General features: G+C 43.0%; 1 protein-coding gene across 1 annotated transcript in view; it reads left to right on the plus strand.

The window, feature by feature from the left end:
- Positions 1-6042: 6042 nt before the first annotated feature.
- The window catches only part of CEMIP2 (cell migration inducing hyaluronidase 2), a 91700-nt gene continuing 78369 nt past the window's right edge, over positions 6043-19373 (plus strand). Inside the window, exons 1-2 of the mRNA XM_070431505.1 lie at positions 6043-6090; positions 11457-11517. The gene's annotated coding sequence lies outside the window, so the exon portion shown is untranslated. The remainder of the gene's footprint in view (positions 6091-11456; positions 11518-19373) is intronic.

Consider the following 19373-nt stretch of genomic DNA (forward strand, 5'->3'; position numbering starts at 1 on the left):
AATTTCTAAAGATTAAGAAGATCAAAACAATTGGTGCTGAAATTTTACCCCTGAGCATGCTCAGTGACACTGGTCATGCCAGCATGTACAGTGCCATGCTCTTCAAGCCCCCGCCCCGCCCCCCCCCGCGCTTTTTTTGTAGAAATGTTGCCCTATTTGTCGTCCATACTGTATAGTATTTATTTCATTTTATTGCCATTTAAAGTAATAAACAGAAGCCCTGGCTGGTGGCTAGTGGGTTGGAGTGTCATTAATACACCAAAAGGTTGCGGGTTCAATTCCCAGTCAGGGCACATACCTAGGTTTCGGTTCCGTACCCACTTGGGGCACATGGAGGCAACCGCTCAGTGTTTCTCTGTTTCTCTCTCTCTCTCTCTCTCTCTCTCTCTCTCTCTCTCTCTCTCCTGTCAATAAAAACATATCCTCAGGTGAAGATTTAAAAAAAGATAGAGAATATCGCCCTGGCTAGGTAGCTCAAGTTGGTTAGAGTGTTGATCTGATACACCAAGATTGTGAGTTCAATCCCCAGTCAGGGCACATTGATCTCTCTCTCTCTCTCTCTCTCTCTTTCTTTCTCTCTCTAAAAATCAATCAATAAAAATTTTTTTAAAAAGGGAATGTTTTTGATCACTAGAATTTGTTGGTGTTGGATTGTTTCCACGGTGAGGGTCTTAATAATTAATATTAAATAATTATTATTAAAGCTTCATAATTAATATTAAAGCAATTTATGTTAGATGCCCTTTCAACATGGAAGGTTTGTAATTGAGACATAACATACATTTTACTGTTTATAATATAAACTAGAGGCCCGGTGCACAAAAATTTGTGCACTCAGGGGGGAATGGGGGGTCCCTCAGCCCGGCCTGTGCCCTCTCGCAGTCTGGGACCCCTCGGGAGATAACGACCTGCTGGCTTAGGCCTGCTCCTGGGTGGCAGAGGGCAGGCCAAATCCCTAGGTGCAGCCCCTGGTCGGGCTCAGAGCAGGGCTGATTGGGGAGTTGGGGCGCCGCCCCCTGTCATGCACAGAGCAGGGCGGATTGGGAGGTTGCAATGCCACCCTCAGTCACGCTCAGGGTAGGGCTGATTGGGGGGTTGGGGCACCGCCCCCTATCACTCAAGGCAGGGTCAATGGGGAGGTTGCGGCACCACCCACTGTGATGCACAGAGCAGGGCCAATCAGGGGGTTGGGGCGTTGCCCCCTGTCACTCACAGAGCAGGGCCCATCAGGGGGTTGGGGAGCTCCCCCCTGTCACTCACAGAGTAGGGCCGATAGGGGAGTTAGGGCACCGCCCTCTGTCACACACAGAGCAGGGCGGAGCAGGGGGTTGGGGCGCCATCCCCTGTCACACACAGAGCAGGGCCAATCAGGGGGTTGGGATGCCACACCCTGTCACACACAGAGCCGCAGGGCGATCAGGGGGTTTGGACGCTGCACCCTGTCATGCTGATCTGGTGCCAGGAGAACTCTTGGCTCCGCTGATCCCGGTGCTGGGAGGCATATTACCCTTTTACTATATAGGATAGAGGCCTGGGGGCTGGCTGGTTTGCCCTGAAGGGTGTCCTGGATCAGAGTTGGGGTCCCCTCTGGGGTGCCTGGCCAGCCTGGATGAGGGGATGATGGCTGTTTGCAGCTGGTCACACACCCTTCAGGGTGGGGGTCCCCACTGGGGTGCCTGGCCAGTCTGGGTGAGGGGCTGAGGGCTGCTTTCAGGCTGGCGGTTTTGACTGAAGCTCCTAACCACTCCTTTTTTTCTTTTTTTTTTTTCTTCTGGGCCAGCTTTAGCTCTGGCTCTAGCTCTGAGGCTTCCGCTGCTGGTTTGTTTGCCGTTCTATAATCGAAACAATGTATAACTTCAGCTCTGAGATCCCAGCTGGCTATATTTGTTTCAAAGTTTCAAACTGCCAGCTCAGAGGCCGGCAAGTCAGGCGGGGAACGTTGGAGTCCGCAGTCAATGGAGCAAGCAAGCCTCATGTTCGCGTCCAGCTGCCTGGCTGCCGGCCGCCATCTTGGCTGACAGTTAATTTGCATAAGGATATGCTGATTAGCCAATGGGAAGGGTAGCGGTCGTACGCTAATTACCATTTTTCTCTTTTATTAGTGTAGATTATCTATACAAAAAAATGTAAACTATTTGCTCATCATGATTTCCTAGCTCTTTTGTGCTGTATAGACATGTATTAGCATAAAGTCACAGATGATGAGTTATTTGACAATGAACTAGCTTTGGAGAGGCAATTGGCATGCCAGTTATTAATGGAGAATGCAGCAAAATGACGATACTCACTTTGTATTTTCCTTTCACGGTGCCATTGCCAACGACAGGTCTGAAATGATCACCTGACAGCCAACTGCTGAGGACTACTGTGTTTGGGGACATGAAGAATTTGGCACAAGCAGCCCGACATCACATTGTGGTATGAGTTGCTTCCATTTTATTTTTATTTCCCATACCTATTATGAAACATTCCTTTTAAAAAGAAATTAAAAGACTATTTTTTGAAAAGGCACTCTATATCTATGTAAAATATTCTAAGTCAAGGGCCTAACCGCCACACATAGAAGATGGCCTAGAATGCAAGCTCAGTTTCAAACACTTGAAACTGGGGCAAGGGGAGCCTCTTTTTCTCTCTATTGGCACCCCTGCCAACCTTGCTAAAACACGATATTGAATTTCCTCAAAGCAAGGGAAAACCAAAGCCCATTTATATTGCCATGTATTTTTAAACCAACAGCTCCTTTTGCATAGTTCCATTTATTGCGTAATTAAGAAGGAAAAAGACTGTGCTTAAAGGAAAATTCTCTTTTAAATGTTGTTGCAAACTTTGTAAGATAAAACACATTATGAAAAAAATTAGTTTTTTTAATGAAAAGAAAACCACACGATTAAATGTTAATAGTAGACACAGTTTTAGTTTATTCTATGTGAAATCTATGTTCTACATTTTAATAAAGTGAAAAATATTCACAGAGATGGAAGTATGCCACATTTTAGATTTTATTCATGCTCTTTACAAAGGATGTGACTTCTTTGAAAATAGAACAGATAAAAAATAAAAGCAAATGTTAAAGAATGATCTTAGGCAATTATAACTATTACATATGCTGGAATTTGGCTTGCTCTGTCTTTGCTAAAGGGCTCAGGCAAATTAAAGCTCTCACAACATTCATATATCCCACACATGTAGAAAAATATTCAAAGATTAAAAATGAATAATGGTAAGAAAAATGAAAGGCCCTCTGTCTTAATTTTCTCATTTAAAGCAATCTCTTCAAAGCTTGAGGATGGGAAAATATTTCATTTATGAAATTTATAGTTTTACTGTGAAATACATACAAAGCGAGTTATTAAAAAATTGTAACCCCAAGTACAGAAATCTTGAGCTTTGTCTGGTAACAACAGTTGCAGAATACCTACTGTATGGAAACTGAGGGATGGCCTGTCAAACCTTTTAATAGGTTAAAAAATCAGCTTGATATTTAGCAACCTTACCCATATCTTAATGTTATCTTTCAGAGAGGCACTAGCCAAGCTTGCACTTTTTTGAACGTTTTCCAATGTGGCTTTTCTTAAGATAATCATGAATAAGTACTGGGTTTTTATGTATAGTAGAACAATTAGGATATTATCTTATTGCTTGGCCCCTTCTGGTAGACTTGAGTCAATGGAAACTTTACACATACCAGCCAGATATAGTCTCAGATATTGTGTGTGTGTGTGTGTGTGGGTGTGTATGTGTGTGTGTGTAGTGGAGAAGCATTGTGCCATTCTGAGCTATTGAGAAAATAATTTGCCCTAGCCACTTCCTGTGTTTAAAGAATTGCAATGTATTAATATCCGACGAAAGCCCATTTACGATCAAGACATGAGGACAACAGGATGCACTGTTTTTCTTGTCAAGGTAGGATTCTCATGCCTGGCTGATCAACTAGAAAGTTTGATTTTTGCATGCCTCCAGAAGTAAAGACTTGGGGGGTTGTGTTCCAGATTTTACTTACTCTGGCTGGGTCCCTACTTCAATGTAAATTGAAATACTTCTGCTTGGTCCTCCAGCTTTCAACCATCTTCACTGTCATGTTTATAAAAAAAGATAAAAGCTTGAAGGAATATGGATGTTTTCTTGCTGCTTCAGCTCGTATTCTCAGTGACATGAAGGACTGCCAGGTTTGTGTGGGGCCTTGTACAGGTAAGCACTCCACAGCAGGTCCGGGCTGAGGTATGAGTAGCCCTGTCATTTGGGCCATAGGATACTGCCCCTGGTGTTAGAAGTATGAATGGTGGGAGAAGATGCTGGATGGATTTTGTAGCAAGCCCCATTGGGAGAATCACAATTCAGGGCCTTGGGAATTGTGAGGAAGATTGTGCTATCTGCCATAGAGAATCATATGTCTTTAAAAAACTACTTCTGCCCTGCTGTGAGGCTCTGTAGAGACAGAAAGCCCATCAGTGGTCACAAAATGGCCATGCAGTGAAGTTTCTCATCATGAACTGGGGCAGATTAACCAAGTCATAAGACAAGGGGTCCCAGCAGCAACTCATCATAAAATGAAGGGGCTACCTCCCAGACTGAGCATGAACAGGACCAGAAGATACAAGCAAGATGCATGGTCAGCAGCCCAGAACCCCCGTGGTACCTATCACTGTTGTCCAGTGCCCCTCCTCAGCTTACACCCATGGCTGCATGGGGGATTGTGCATGAGCAACTGAAAGAGGAGAAAAGAGTTTGAGTTTGCTTTGCAGGCGGGTGCACCCTACGTGTGAATGCAAGCTGGAAATGGATGGTAGCTTCTATAGTCCCCTCATCAGCAGCCTTGAAAGACAATGGCAAGGCATGCTCGGCCAGTGTGGTTCAGTGGTTGAGCATTGACTTATGAGCCAGGAAGTCATGGTTTCATTCCCAGTCAGCCTGGGTTTCAGGCTCAATCCCCAGCAGGGGGCGTGCATGAGGCAGCCAATTAATGATTCTCATCATTGATGTTTCTATCTCTCTCTTCCTCTCCCTGCCTCTCTGAAATCAATAAATTTTTCTTTTTTAAAGAAAGACAATGGCAAGGCAAAGTGTTCCTAGTGGGTAGAGCTTTGAATGGTGCCTTTGGTCATCCATTTCATACAGAAAGAGAAGTAGCCTGAGATTAGAATATATACAAACTCATGGGCAGTGGCACATAGCCTGGTCAGTTGGCCAGGGGCCTAGAAGGAAAAAATGAATGCAAGGTAATATACACGGAGGTCTGGGTAGGGTCATGTGGATATTCATGCAGGAGTGGGCGTGACTGCATCAAATGTCAACATCTACCAGAGAAAGGCTACTAAAGAGACACTAAACAACCAGATAGAAAAAAATTACCTGGCCAGTTAACTGACAGCCAGCCCCTATCATCAGCAAACCCAAGTACTGGCATGATAAACACATGAATCAAGTGGCCATAGCAGTGGGGATGTAGACTATGCCAGGAACAAGCATTATTGATTCCCACTTACCACGACGGCCACCGATGAATGTCCAGCTGCCAGCAGCAGAAACGAGGAAAGAGGTTGACTTTGTTGGGTCCCTTTTTTCCTGGAAGGGCCAACAGTTCTTTCTCAGGAATAGCCACATGTTCTGGGTATGGGTTTGCCTTTTCCTGCATTCTGAGACTCAGCCAGACCACTCTGAGGGGCTTACATAGTGTTTAATGCCCTTGTGACCTTGTGCCAGTCCAGGGACTCTACAGCGAAGGAGATGTGGGAGTGGGTCTCTGACCATCGTCCCATCACAGACCACGCCAGCCAGACGCTGCCATGCTGAGGGAGTGTCGGGACAGCCTGCTGAAGGACCAGCTCAGAGGCAGTCCCCGGAGAGGGCAGCCTGTGCTGGGGTTCTCCACCGGGATTGCTGTAAACTCCACAGCACATCTCTGACACCGCCGGGCCTGACAGATCACACAGCTCATTGGCAGGGCTGCCAGCACCATAACTTGGATTTGATGCGAAGCTTCTTTCCACTCTGGCCGCGCTCAAGTATAGAAGCAAAAGCAATACTATGAGGTGGGAAATGTGATGTCAGAACCCAAAGAGGCCCAGCAGGCGTTGTGCTTCCTTCTTCATGGTAGGAGATGCAAGATGCAATAGTTAACCTTCTACATTGGAGGGTAGCCTGTCACACCTCACTAACTATCAGGCCCCTTGAAATTATATAGATCTGCTTAGCAACTATCCAATGCTGTTATCCTTATAGCTACTATTTCTTTCGTATGTCTCAAATGTTTGATTCATTACGCCTGCTAGTGAATTCCCTTTCACAGGTCCCCCTTCTCATTTCACCACCAGTGAAAGTTTATGACAGAGACTGTCTATGCTCCAGTGAAGGTACCAGCCTAGGCAGCGAGTGATCCAGCTCCAAACCCCATCTTACCACCTGCTCTTCCAGCCCTCTGCTGGGACAGCCCAGTTTCTCTGGAAGAAGATGTGAGACAGAGGTTGGGTTGCAAGATATTTGTTGGGGGGTCAACACTTTTTTTAAGGAAGAGAAAGCAGAGGAAGAAGTGTGATGTAGGACTGACAGAGTTTCCAGTAACTCTGAATTTGCCTGTCAGAGTTGTGCATTTCTGGGGCCAAAATAGCTAGGCCTTTGTATCCCTCTCCTATCAGTCACTAGCTGCAAGCTGCCCTGGGAGCCACCTGGGACGAGGTGGCTCTCTGCTGGATGAGGTGGCTCTCTGTAGCTAAGGCAGCCCCTGAAGGGACTGATGGTTGGAGACTGTCTGCTGATTGCAAGCCTTGCAGAAGGCTCTGGACAGTGCTTCTCTGTCTGCTACACAAACACCTTTTTTCATGCACCTCCCCCACAACCCCTCAAGTATTCAGGCTCCTTTTCTGTTTTCTCTCCCATTCACTTTTTCTCTTTTCTCCGCTGTTTATCCCCATCCTACACAAAATCCTAGCCTGCCCTCCAACCCACCATCTCCAGGGCTGAGTGCAAGACAATAATGGGAGAACCATTTCTTTGTTTTGTCATCTCACTTCTCTTAGTGGCTGTCAACTCTGAGCTGGATTGACATGTTTTTGCATAAGGTTCACAAAGCCCTTTCAAATACCTTTTTGAATTTTACTTCTCATAACTGCTCTGTGAGGAAGCTGAGGTCATTGCTCATCTTACAGATGAAGAATCAGAGGTCTAGAGAGGTTACGTGACTTCCCCAATCTGTTCAGATCCTGTAAAGTGTCAGACCCAGGACTTGACCCAGGTCTTCCGATCCCAAGTCCAAGACTGCTGTGTCCCAGCTACTGTGCCTACCTTGTAATGGGAAGGTTGAGGGCAAGACAAGCAAGTATTTGCATTAAAGAAGATAAAAGCTAATAATATTCTGGTACCAATTCTGGAAACCAATGGGAGAGAGCAGTATCCCATTTACCACCAAGCAATTTTCAGACACCAACTGGGTGTCCTACAATTCAACTCAATCTGACACTATCTACCTGGAGACAGTGTCATATTCCACAGAGTAAGGAATCAATCTTATAAGATTGTACCCTGCTCCTCCCACTTCAGGTGACAATCACAAGTCCAATTTGTCACCTGGGCTTTTGATAGACCAGCTATAGATCGGAGGTTCCCATGACCTCCTCCTTAGGTTAAATTAATTTGCAACAGGGGCTCAATGAATTCAAAGAAACATTATACTTACTAGGTTAACAGTTTTTTGTAAAAGGATATAACTCAGGAACAGCCAGATAGAGCTGATGCCTAGGGAAAGGTATGGGGAAAGGGTGGGAAGCTTCTAAGTTTTCCCCAGAGCTTGCCATGCCTCCAAATCTCCACGTGTTCACCAACCTGGAAGCTCTCTGAACCCTGTCCTTATGTTTTTTATTTTTTTAAAATGTATTTTTATTCATTTCAAAGAGGAAGAGAGAGGGAGAGAGAGATAGAAACATCAATGATGAGAGAGAATCATTGATCGCCTGCCTCCTGCATGCCTCCTACTGGGGATTGAGCCTGCAATCCAGGTATGTGCCCTTGACTGGAATCAAACCTGGGACCCTTCAGTTTGATGCTCTATCCACTTAGCAAACCAGCCAGGGCTGTCCTTTGGGGTTTTTATGGAGGCTTCATTACATAGACATGACTGATTAAACCATTGGCCATTGGTGATTGTTTCAACCTCCAGGCCCTTTCTTCTCCCAGGAAGCCAGGGGGTGGGACTGAAAGTTCCAATCCTGTAATCACATGGTTGGGTCTCCTGGCAACCAGCCCCCATCCTTAGGTGCAGTCCGAAAGTCGCTTCATTAATACAACAAAAGATACTGTTGTCACTCTCATCGCTTAGGAAATTCCAAGGGTTTTAGAAGCTCTGTGCCAGGAACAGTGACAAAGACCAAATATATATTTCTTATTATAAATCATGGTATTGCAGCGAACATTAGGTGGGTGATTGCCGTCTTGTTTCTAGGACCCACCAGCTGGATGTTGGTGACATCCTGTGCAGAATGAACTGGTCTAAAGGATGCATTTTGATCCTGGTAAGCTTTGTATCTAAGTTTTTCCCCCCAGGGCCACCAAAAATAAAAAATAAAAAAAAATCTCTGGTTACCATGTGGAAATGGAAAATAACCCTTCTCTTTCCTCTTCTCTGCTTTCACACTCACCCTCTACTGTCCCTTTTCCACACAGCAGCTGGAGTGACCTGTCATAAAATATAAGCCAGATCACAATGCTGCCCTCCTGGAAACCTTCCAGCGGCTTCCCACAACTCTGCGAACACAGTCCAAAGTCCCCTCCCGCCCCCCCCCCACCCCCCCACCCCCCCGCCCCAGGGCCCTCACGCCTTTACATGGTTTGATTCCAGGATACTTCCCAGACTTCCCATCACTTTCTCCCTTGTTCACCTCCCTCCAGCCACAGTGGCCTCCTAGCCGTTTCTCAAACACATGGAGTACATTTCCTCTTCTGTTTTCCTGGAAAATTTGTTCCCCAGACGCTTGTGTGGCTCACTTCTTCACTCCATTCTGGCATCTGTTCAAGGGTCTCTTTCTCAGCCAGGCCTACCCTAACTGCCCTCTGTCATACACCCTCCCCATTGCGCTCTCTCCTCTTTCTCCTGCTGTATTTTTCTTTCTGGTGCTTATTACCATGTGACATTATGTCATATAATTGTTTGTTTACTTGTTTATTGTTTCACTCCCTCCACCTCAACAAGAAAGCAAGTCCCATGTGGCAGGCAGTTCGCCTATTTTGTTCTTTGTGTGTCTCCAGCTCCTGGAACAAGGCCTAGTGTGCAGTGGGACCTCAATATAGATTTGTTGAATAAATAAATGCATCCTCAGTTTTCTTTCTTTTTCTTTATAAGGAATCATGGACTCTTGTCCTTAATTCACCACTTGGGACTATGGTGAATTATTTATTGTAAAAGGCGTTGTTTTAACTCGAAGTATTAACCAGAAAAAAATGTATTAACTTCGATTCTCTTCCTTTCTGATTGCTTGATTGCTTCAGCTACATTCAAGGTAGTTGAGATTCCCTTTGTCAAGTAGAAATATCTGGGCTTGACCTCCACAGCTTTTATGATCAATTCTGCCTGTTATTATCAGGTCCAGTCATCTCCTGCTACAGTTTAGCTTAGGAGTTCTTAACATGGACTTGATGAACCTACATGAAATTAATGGTTGGAATTCTGGGGACTCAAAAAGCTCTTGAACTTGAGCCAGAATTGTGTGTGCATTTTTCTGGATTTTAAAGAAAACCCAGTACCTCCTACGAAGATTAAGAACCCCTCAAATAGTGGGAATTATCACCAATCACCATGCCTTCTTCTGCTCTTTGTTATTAATATACAACTATTGATCAGGCAGAGGTTTCATGCATAGCAGAAGTCTGAAGCTTTCCCTTCTCTTCCTTAAGAGGGAGTAACAACATTAAAAAGATTTATTTGTTGTGAAAGTTAACTGTGAAATACTAAAGGAGGAAAACCTAGGATTAATCTAGCAGTCACCTCCAGTTCCTTTATGTAGTGATATGCCATACACACTCATAACATATTTAAGTCCATCTGTCATCCATGTATCCATAGTCTTACCCATCCATCCAAAAAATTTCCCACAGTATGTTGTTCTCAAATGAGTGAAAAACATTCTGTTTTCTCTTCAGATTCTAACCCCAGTGACATAATTCCATTTTAAAATACAATGTTGGCATGGCTTTCTTCCCTGCTATGTTTAATACTTCTTTGAGCTTGGACATTAAGAATAATGTCTTGCCTTAGCTGGTTAGGTTTAGTGGATGGAGCATCAGCCTGTGGACTGAAGGGTCCCAGGTTTGTTTCTGGTCAAGGGCATGTGCCTGGGTTATAGGCTTGATTCCTGACCCTGGTCAGGGTGTATGCATGAGGCAACCAGTTGATGTGTCTGACTCTTACATAGATGTTTCTCTCTCTGTCTCTCCCCTCCCTTCTACTCTCTCTTAAAAAAAAAAAAGAAAAGAATGGCAGATGTGGCTCAGTGGTGGAGTGTCCACCCATGAACCAAGAGATCAGGGCACATGTATGGGTTGAGGGCTCAGTACCCAGTGGGGGGCATGCAGGAGGCAGCCTATCGATGTTTCTGTCATCGATGTGTCTATCTCTCTATCCCTCTCCCTTCCTCTCTCTCTATAAAAATAAATAAATAAATAAATAAATAAATAATTTAAAAAAGACAGTCCCAGACCTAAAAAAACACACACAGAGATGTTCAAGAGTAAAAGGAAGAATGAATCACTCTGTTTTTAACTTGTTATGAAAAATTTAAACCTATAGACAAATAGAATAGTAAGACACATAGCTACATATCCTAACCTAGAGTTAACAATTGTCAATATATTGTCACATATGTTTCATTATTATTATCATTTGTAAATGTATTTTAAAGATATAATGACATTTCACCCCTAATCCTTCTGTGAGAAGCTCCAAAAATAAGAATTTTTTTCTTTATATCTACAACACCCCATTATCACACCTAACAAGATTAACAATAATTCCTTAATGTCACCTAATTCATAGTCCATATTCAAAATTTCCCATTTGATTCCAAATGTGTCTTTCACTGATTCATTCAAATCAGAGTTCCATCAAGGATCACACATTGTTCTAGGTTACTGTGTATTTTAAGCCTCTTTAGATCTAGAATGCTCTCCCTCCTTGCTCTGCTACAACTTTTTCCCTCTTGTGATCAGCAAACACAATCTCTGTGTGTATGTGCTCCTGTGCATGTGTGTGCTTGTGCGTGTGTATTGGGCTTGGGCGGGGGGAGGTGACTAAGGCTGAGTCTTTATATATAACACAGACTAACCATACAAACGTATTTAATTTAAATACTGGGGATGTTTTTTATTTCTTAAAGACAAACTGAATATTGTTTTGAATAGTATGTACCATTTTCTTGAACCTCACTCTTCTCCTCTACATAAGAATTTTAATCCTTGTGCTGTCTATTCCATAGGTGTGTCATGAGGGTCAAACAAGACGGTTTGTGAAGGCACCTTGCTCACTCGTATGCACCTGTAAGTCAGCATTCTTTTATTATTTCCTCCAGCAGAATGACTTTGAACCTGAAAATTAGCATAAGATCTAAATGCTGCTGGAAGCAGAGGGGAACAAAGGAAGAAAAGTCCTCTTGTAACCTATTCATCTGCTTGTTTCTCTTTCCCCCCAAAATCCAAACCCCCAACCTACATCCATGGTAGTAACTTTTCTTTAAATTAACTTTACTCGGGTGGCATTGGTTAATAAAATGATATCGGTTTCAAGGGTACAATTCCATGACATCATCTGTATATTGCATGGTGTGCCTACCACCCAAACTCAAATCTTCTGTGTATTTGACCCCCTTTACCCTTTATTACCCCACCCCCCACCCCCTACCGTAGTAACTTTTAAAACCAAAGTTTCAAATATGCAATGTGGGTTCCCTCCACTTCCCTCCAAACAGCCTGAGCCTAGTGTAAGCAGCTGCCAGGCGTGGCCCGGGGACAAGGAAGAGAGAGGCAGCCGGTAGAGCTGCAGGACCAGCTGCAACCTGTTGGCATAAACAGCCCTGTCCTCCCACCCACTCCTTTCCGCCCTGCGTGCGTCAGCGCCCCGCTGCGCACGCCCGAGCCTCGGTGCTGCAGACAGCGTGATTTCCTGTGCGAATGAAAGTGCGAAAGGATGAATGGGTGACTGGTCGTCCTGTCACACTGGTGACACCTAGGGTCTGGCTTTAGGAAACGCGTCTGCTTCGCCGCCTGCCTTGGGATGGCAGGTCTTCTCTGAGAGCTGCTTCCCGCAGCGTGGGAGATGCTGCGCCTTTGGTTGCAGCCCGTGTGGGCGTCCGCTGCTTTACGTTTTAGCAGTGGTTCTCAACCTTGGCTGCACATTAGAATCACCTGGGAATCTTTTTAAAATCCTGATTTCTGGGCCTCATCCTCCGGAAATTCTGTTTCTTTGTTACTAATGTTGTGGCCCCACCCCATAACAAAGAAACAGAATTTCCGGAGGATGAGGCCCAGAAATCAGGATTTTAAAAAGATTCCCAGGTGATTCTAATGTGCAGCCAAGGTTGAGAACCACTGCTTTAGCTGTTTACAGTATAATGAGATTATGGGCCCCTGGGATCTCCGTGCTGGAAGGAAGGTCAAGGTTATTGACGCCAGCACCCACCCAATAATAGTCAAATATGCCCTTCACACTCTTCCTTATGCGCAGTTAGTGAAGTGGTTAAGAGCGAGACTTCCTGGGTTCACGTTGCACCTACTAGCTGTGTATTCTCACACACATTACTTAGCGGCTCTGTCTTAGTTCCCTCATCTGTAACATGTGTGTTACAGGGTTGTGTGGGGACCAGCAGACTTTATCTATGTATCTCTACCTACATCTGCAAAGCTGAGGCACAGAGGATTTGAGAAACTTGCGGGAACAACAATTCAATGGTTAAGAATTTGAGCTTGGGCCTCTTAAGCTCTAATATCTTCAAGAATTGGAAAATAACTAATTTTTCCCATTGAGACTTTGGTTTTCGCAGTGGTTGGCACATAAATTCTCAAATGATAGCAATTATTATTATTATTATTTTTTAATTCTTTTTTTTATTGCTAAAAGTATTACAAAGGGTATTACATATGTGTCCTCCCCCCCCCCCCCCCAGCAATTATTATTGTCAATTTTTCCTTAGAGGTATATAAATATATACATATTAATTTCAGAGAAGAAAGGAGAGTGAGAGAGAGATAGAAACATCAATGGCCAAAACCGGTTTGGCTCAGTGGATAGAGCGTCGGCCTGCGGACTGAAAGGTCCCAGGTTCGATTCCGGTCAAGGGCATGTACCTGGGTTGCGGGCACATCCCCAGTGGGGAGTGTGCAGGAGGCAGCTGATCGATGTTTCTCTCTCGTCGATGTTTCTAACTCTCTATCTCTCTCCCTTCCTCTCTGTAGAAAATCAATAAAATATAAAAAAAAAAAAAAGAAACATCAATGATGAGAGAGAATTATTGATCGGCTGCCTCCTGCACACCCCCCACTGGGGATCCAGCCCCAAACCCAGGCATGTACCCTGACTGGGAATCGAACCATGACCTTCTGGTTCATAGGTCAGTGCTCAACCATGGAGCCACTGCAGTGGGACTAGCATTAATTTCTATTAATACTTTATATATTGCCAATGCTCTTTCTTTTTAAAAATTTTTTTATTGATTGATTTTTAGAGAGAGAGAGGAAGGAGAGAGAGAGTTTATTGTTCCGCTTGTTTATGCATTCATTGGTTGATTCTTGTATGTGCCCTGACTGGAGCTTGAACCCACAACTTTGGCTTATCAGGACGATGCTCTAACCAACTGAGCTACCAGGCCAGGGCTCAATGCCCTTTCGAATCACCTTTTTTCTCTTTTTAATTTTTTTTCTCCTTGCTGAAGCAGGCTTTACTTGATTTTACCTGTATAAAATATCAGTAGAGTAATCTTGCCTCTGGACAGCTGTGTCTCACAGAAATCATAACAGAATGGGTACAGAACCATTTGACAAAAGTTACTTTCTCTTGTAGCGCAGGAACTTTTAGTCAGAATTCAGTCCCTTAGTGGTTCTGAGAGGAACTGCTCTTACTGTTTGTTTGGTGTTTTTTTTTTGTTTGTTTTTTTTTTTTTGCTTGAATCCTTTTTCTTCCTGAAGACTCAGGATAATTAAATGTCAATAGACATTTATTCTAACCCTCCATCAGATGCTTAGCGGTAGCCTCTTCAAACAGAGCTGGGATGGCGTGCTCCGGGGGCAGCTGTTCCCTTTTGGATAGCTCTTATTATTTACTTTATTTATTTATTCATTTATTGGGAGCTGAGAGCTATTGCCAAACAATCCCTCAGTGGAAAGTAAAGACATCACGTTCTTCATAAGACAACCAAATTCTGCATCCTTGATTTTCTTCCTATTGATACCACTTTTGTCCTCTGGAGAAACAGAACAAGGTCAACTCCTGGTCCTCACAATAACCTTCTTATACTTGAGGATGGTTTTCTAGTTGCCTGTGCGACTAAAATTTTCCTTCCAGGTTTTCCTTGTAAAGATAGTACTTTAGTTAATATTGGCAGATGACCTAAAGGTGATAAAGAAAGTGCGTCTTATTTATTTTCTCTGAGTCTCAGTTTTCTTATCTTTGAAATAAGGATAATTATATCCAATAGGTAACTGAAAAATTGAGTTATTGTGTTACTTGTGTCAACTAGAATAAATAGGTACATGTATCAGTGCGTGTTGATAACATTAAGTATCTTGAACTGTATGCATATGTGTACCAGGTACTCTTCTAAACGCTTCACATTTAACTCCCTGTTATAGTAACTCTGTGGGGTGGGCACTATGATTATTCCCATTTTACAGATGGGAAGCAGAGGCACAGAGAGCTCAAGTAACTTGTCCAAAGTCACACAGCCAGTAAGTGGGAGAGCTGGGACTTGATCTGAAGCAGTGTGGCTCTAGAACCCTTGCTTATGTGTCTCTGGTTGGTAGCCATTTTTATATTGGGAGAGAGGAGAAAGGGACAAGAGTCAAATGTGTAGAAGGTAAAGGGGAACTTAGAGAGTGAACTTAGAGCCTGATTTGATCTGTTTTATTTTATTTTTTTACATATATTTTTATTGATTTCAGAGCAGAAGTGAGAGGGAGAGATAGAAACATCAATGATGAGAGAGAGTCATTGATTGGCTGCCTTCTGCAAGCCCCCTACGGGGATGGAGCCTACAACCTGGGCATGTGCCCTTGACCGGAAATCAAATCTGGGACCTTTCAGTTCACCTACACTCTATCCACTGAGCCAAACGGGCTAGGGCTCATCTACTGTTTTAAATAATTGTCTTCAGTTTGAAATTTAGTCTCTCTGGTTCACAGTCTGGTCTCAAAAGGGGCTTCCTTCTTCCCTGACTGTAGCTTCCAGCCCATTCAGCCCCTACTCACACGTGCCGTTCTCTCTATACCTCATTGTGTGGTTCTTGCCAGCAAATATCTGTTTTCATCATTTGTTAGTTTCTTAGATTGATTCAACTTACAAACTATTTTTTCACTTAAGTGTGGCTTTCTTGCTATAATTTGTTTTCTAGCCATTTCTTTCTCCAAATCAGTCTGCTAACCTGGGAAATCACAGTTTCAACTCAAATCACAAACAAGGGGATAATTGCTTTAATACATATAGAGCTTTTACACACCAATGAGAATAAGAACAACAGCCTAGGAGAGAAATACATGAAAAGACACTCATCCTCAATTATTATTAGAGAAAGATATGTTCAAGTTATGATGTTTTTCCCTAAGGCAAAGATAGGTACATAGCTCTTCATCTGTGTTTATGTCTACAATCATAAGTTCTGCTGGTGAGACTGTAGGAAAATAGGTATTCTCATATGTTGCTCTTGGTAAAATACATTTGCATAGCCTCTCTGAAAGTCAAAATCATGAATGTTTACACCCTTTGTTTAGGTCAGTTTCTCAACCTGAGCACTAGCAACATTTTGGGTCAGATACTTTTGTCCAGAGCATTGCAGGATGTTTAGCAGCACGCCTGATGTCGGCAATACCCATACCCACTAGGACAACTGAAGTGGCTTCTAGACATTGCCAAATATCCCCTTGGAGCAAAACGTTGTCTCTGGTTAAGAACCACGGATTGAGGTTTTTTATTGCTGCGTAACATCTACCCCAGTCTTATTGGCTTGAAATAACAACGATTTCATTTACTCATGGTTCTAAAATTCAGATTGGACCTAGCTGGGCAGTTCCTCTGCTACTCTTGCCAATGGTCACTCATGTGGCTGCATTTATTTGGTGGCACTGGCTGAACTCAGCGGGGGGACTGAGATGGCTGGGGTTTCTCTCTCTCTACAACGAATCCCGTCCTCTTTCCCCAGACACGGTCTCTCAGTATAAGAAGAAAGTGAGGGCATGACACTCTCTTCGTGTGGTTTGCCAGCAGGGTAACCAGATTTTTTACACGCAACTCAGGGCTTCCAAGCACACGGAAGTGAGAGCTGACTGGCCTTCCTAAAATTGTGGCTTATTTTCAGCTAAGCAATTTTTCTACATTTCTATGCAAAGTAAGGAGTATGTCCAGAAAGTCACCTTTGTGACTTTATCTTTTTGATTTATTTGGTATCTGGATAAGACTAGTTCAAGCAGAAATTATGCAAAACGTTTGCCATTGGCCTCTGCTGGGTCCACAGTATTCCAAGCCTGGATTCCCTGGTCCTCAGGACTTAACCTGCCCTGGCCCTTCCCTTTTCACCATCTTTCTTCTCAAATTTCTGTTCTTGGGGTTAACATCCTTTAGATCTTAGCTTAACTATCACTTCTCCTGTATTCTCTGACAACGTTATACGGAACACCCCTTCCCCACCCCAGCTCCGACAAGTGGCCCGAACCACTTGTGCAAGTACAGTGGGGCCTTGACTTACGAGTTTAATTCGTTCCGAGACCGAGCTCGTTAAGGAGCTCGTTAACTCAAATTACTCTGTCAACACAATGCAAAAAATCAGCCGAGAGACAGCTGGTATCTCAAAAAACTCGTTAGTCAGGACACTCGTAAGTCAAGGCCCTACTGTACTTGGAAGCCTCTGCTTATATCACTGCCATGGTTGCCTTGGCCAAAGCAAGTCATACGGCCAAATCCTGAGTGAATGTGGGAGGAAACCTCACAAGAACACCAATACTGAGACATGTGATTCACTGAGCGTCATCAGTGTAACTTCTACCCCTCCTATTATTCCTAATTTTCGTTATCTCCTTGACAGAATTTATCACAATCTGTATTATCACTTGCTAATTGGTTTACTCGTCATTTCCCTTGATAATTGGTTCACTTGTCACTTCCCTTCTATTAGAGAGAGGAATCCCTGCTGAAGTACATTGGCATGTGCTGTCTTATTCACCTCCAGAATCTGTCAGTGTTTGGCACGCAGGGCAACAATAAGTGTTTGTTGAATAAATAACTGAGCTCGAAGTTTTCTAAGCTGTGTTCAGCTCATTCACAGAAGACCATGTGACCATGGAAAGGGCTGAAATTCCTCCCTTGGTTTTTAAGCACCTTGTACATTTTAACAGTGTTTTTTTCTGAAGAAGAAGAAGAAAAAAACCCTTCAGTTTAAAGGTGTGGAAAATTCTTACATCCAAATGGAGCATAAAATCAGATTTTCCTACTTTTGTCATTTTATAACATTTTTCCATTGTACTTCTAGAAACTTGGGAAATATTTGATGACTTTTGTTAGTTATAATATTTCAAGTAATCTTGATGATCTTTCATGTTCTTTTGGCGGGGGCAGGGATGTAGAAAAGGATTTGTGGAATTCAGATGGACTGCTGATAACTTCTGAGAAATTAACTGTGGATTTTTGAATCAATGGTGATCTCAAGTTCCCTGGAGACTTCTTTTGTTGCCCTGATATTTTGTTGGAGGGATATATTATTATTTTTTCTTGTTTTTTAGTTTTTAAAAATAACTATGGAAAATGCAGAAAGTTTTTATACAATATATTTTGGGGAAATTTGACAGCTATGAATTTATGCAAATAAGGTACCCCTACTCTTGCTTTTCCTTCCTAATTATTCTCCTTTGAAGAGCACACATGATCCTTAATCCTTCAAGGTAAAGTGGATTTATGCTTCTTTGCTGGTTGTCCAGAAGAGAGGAGTAGTAAGGAAGGGATAAAACCTCAGAGATAATGGATGATTTCAGGATATTGCTATCACTTTAAATTAAAGTCTATATACATACTTAGCTTTCTCAATTTTTATACAAATTCACTAAGATCGTTCAGTACACATCTATATGTGAACATGATGAAAAGAAGTTACATTTCTCAGGTGTATTTCTTCAGCTTAGATATATCAGGTAGTCCTCATACAGCAAACATAAGATAGTGGTGGCAATATTGCATATACCTTAGGCATCGTAAAACCAAATCTTAATAAAAAATAGTAGCAACTTTGTTCTAGTTGAGTGACCCCAGGCTACTCATTTCCCTTCTCAAAGACAGTGTCCTCAACTGTGAGATGAGGCAATTGGGGAAATGTCCGTTCTAGTTCTTGGGTCTGGGTGCCAGCAGCAAAGCAAAAACACTTATGTAAAGATGCCTGTTTAGGCTCTTACAATAGAAAAATACTAAGGATACTTAACAAATACTAAGGGTATTTGTGCAAGTTTTGAAGATGTCATATGGGAATCAGGATGGAATCAGGAATCACCTTTTTCAGGTCATATGTTTGAATGAGAAAAAACGAAGGAGGTTTAATTTCTACTTACCTAACAGAACTTAGAGGCCTAAACTAAATAAATAATATTTTCCCTCTCTCTGAAAAGACCGTGTCAGAGTTTCAGCTGTTAGGATTGCTTACATCACACTTTAAAGCAAGTCTCCAGAAAGTTTAACTGGAAATATGTGGTCTTCCTAACAAGCTGATGAAGTGTGAAAATGAGTTAGTTGGATGGAAGGACATACAGAAAGAAGAGATGGTTTTGTAGCTACTCAGCTGAGCCAGAGCAGAGAAAGGTCACACTAACATTCTGTAATGTTACTGCACCAGGTCAATGGGGGGGAAATTCTTCTAAGTCTTTTAATAAAGGTGAGGGTGGCAAACAGCATATCAACACCTTCCTAGTGAAACATTAGTCACCTGGAGAATCATTTCCATGCCCACACACTAAGTGTAACAAGGGAACAAGTATGAACAGGAAACCATGATTTAAAAGCAATCTGTTCAGACCCTCATGGAATGAAACACGGCTTGTTGGAATTACTAAGTTCTACAGCCTGAGAGGAAACAAAGGGGAGGAGTGGGTGAGAGTCAAGTGAGGTTTCGTCTTAAAAGGATTTGAGCTGGAAAACTTAAGCAAGCAGAGGCACT

The sequence above is a fragment of the Myotis yumanensis genome, unplaced genomic scaffold, assembly GCF_028538775.1.
Source record: "Myotis yumanensis isolate MYYU_CA2020_CCGP unplaced genomic scaffold, mMyoYum1.0.hap1 SCAF_12, whole genome shotgun sequence".
NCBI lineage: Eukaryota > Metazoa > Chordata > Mammalia > Chiroptera > Vespertilionidae > Myotis > Myotis yumanensis.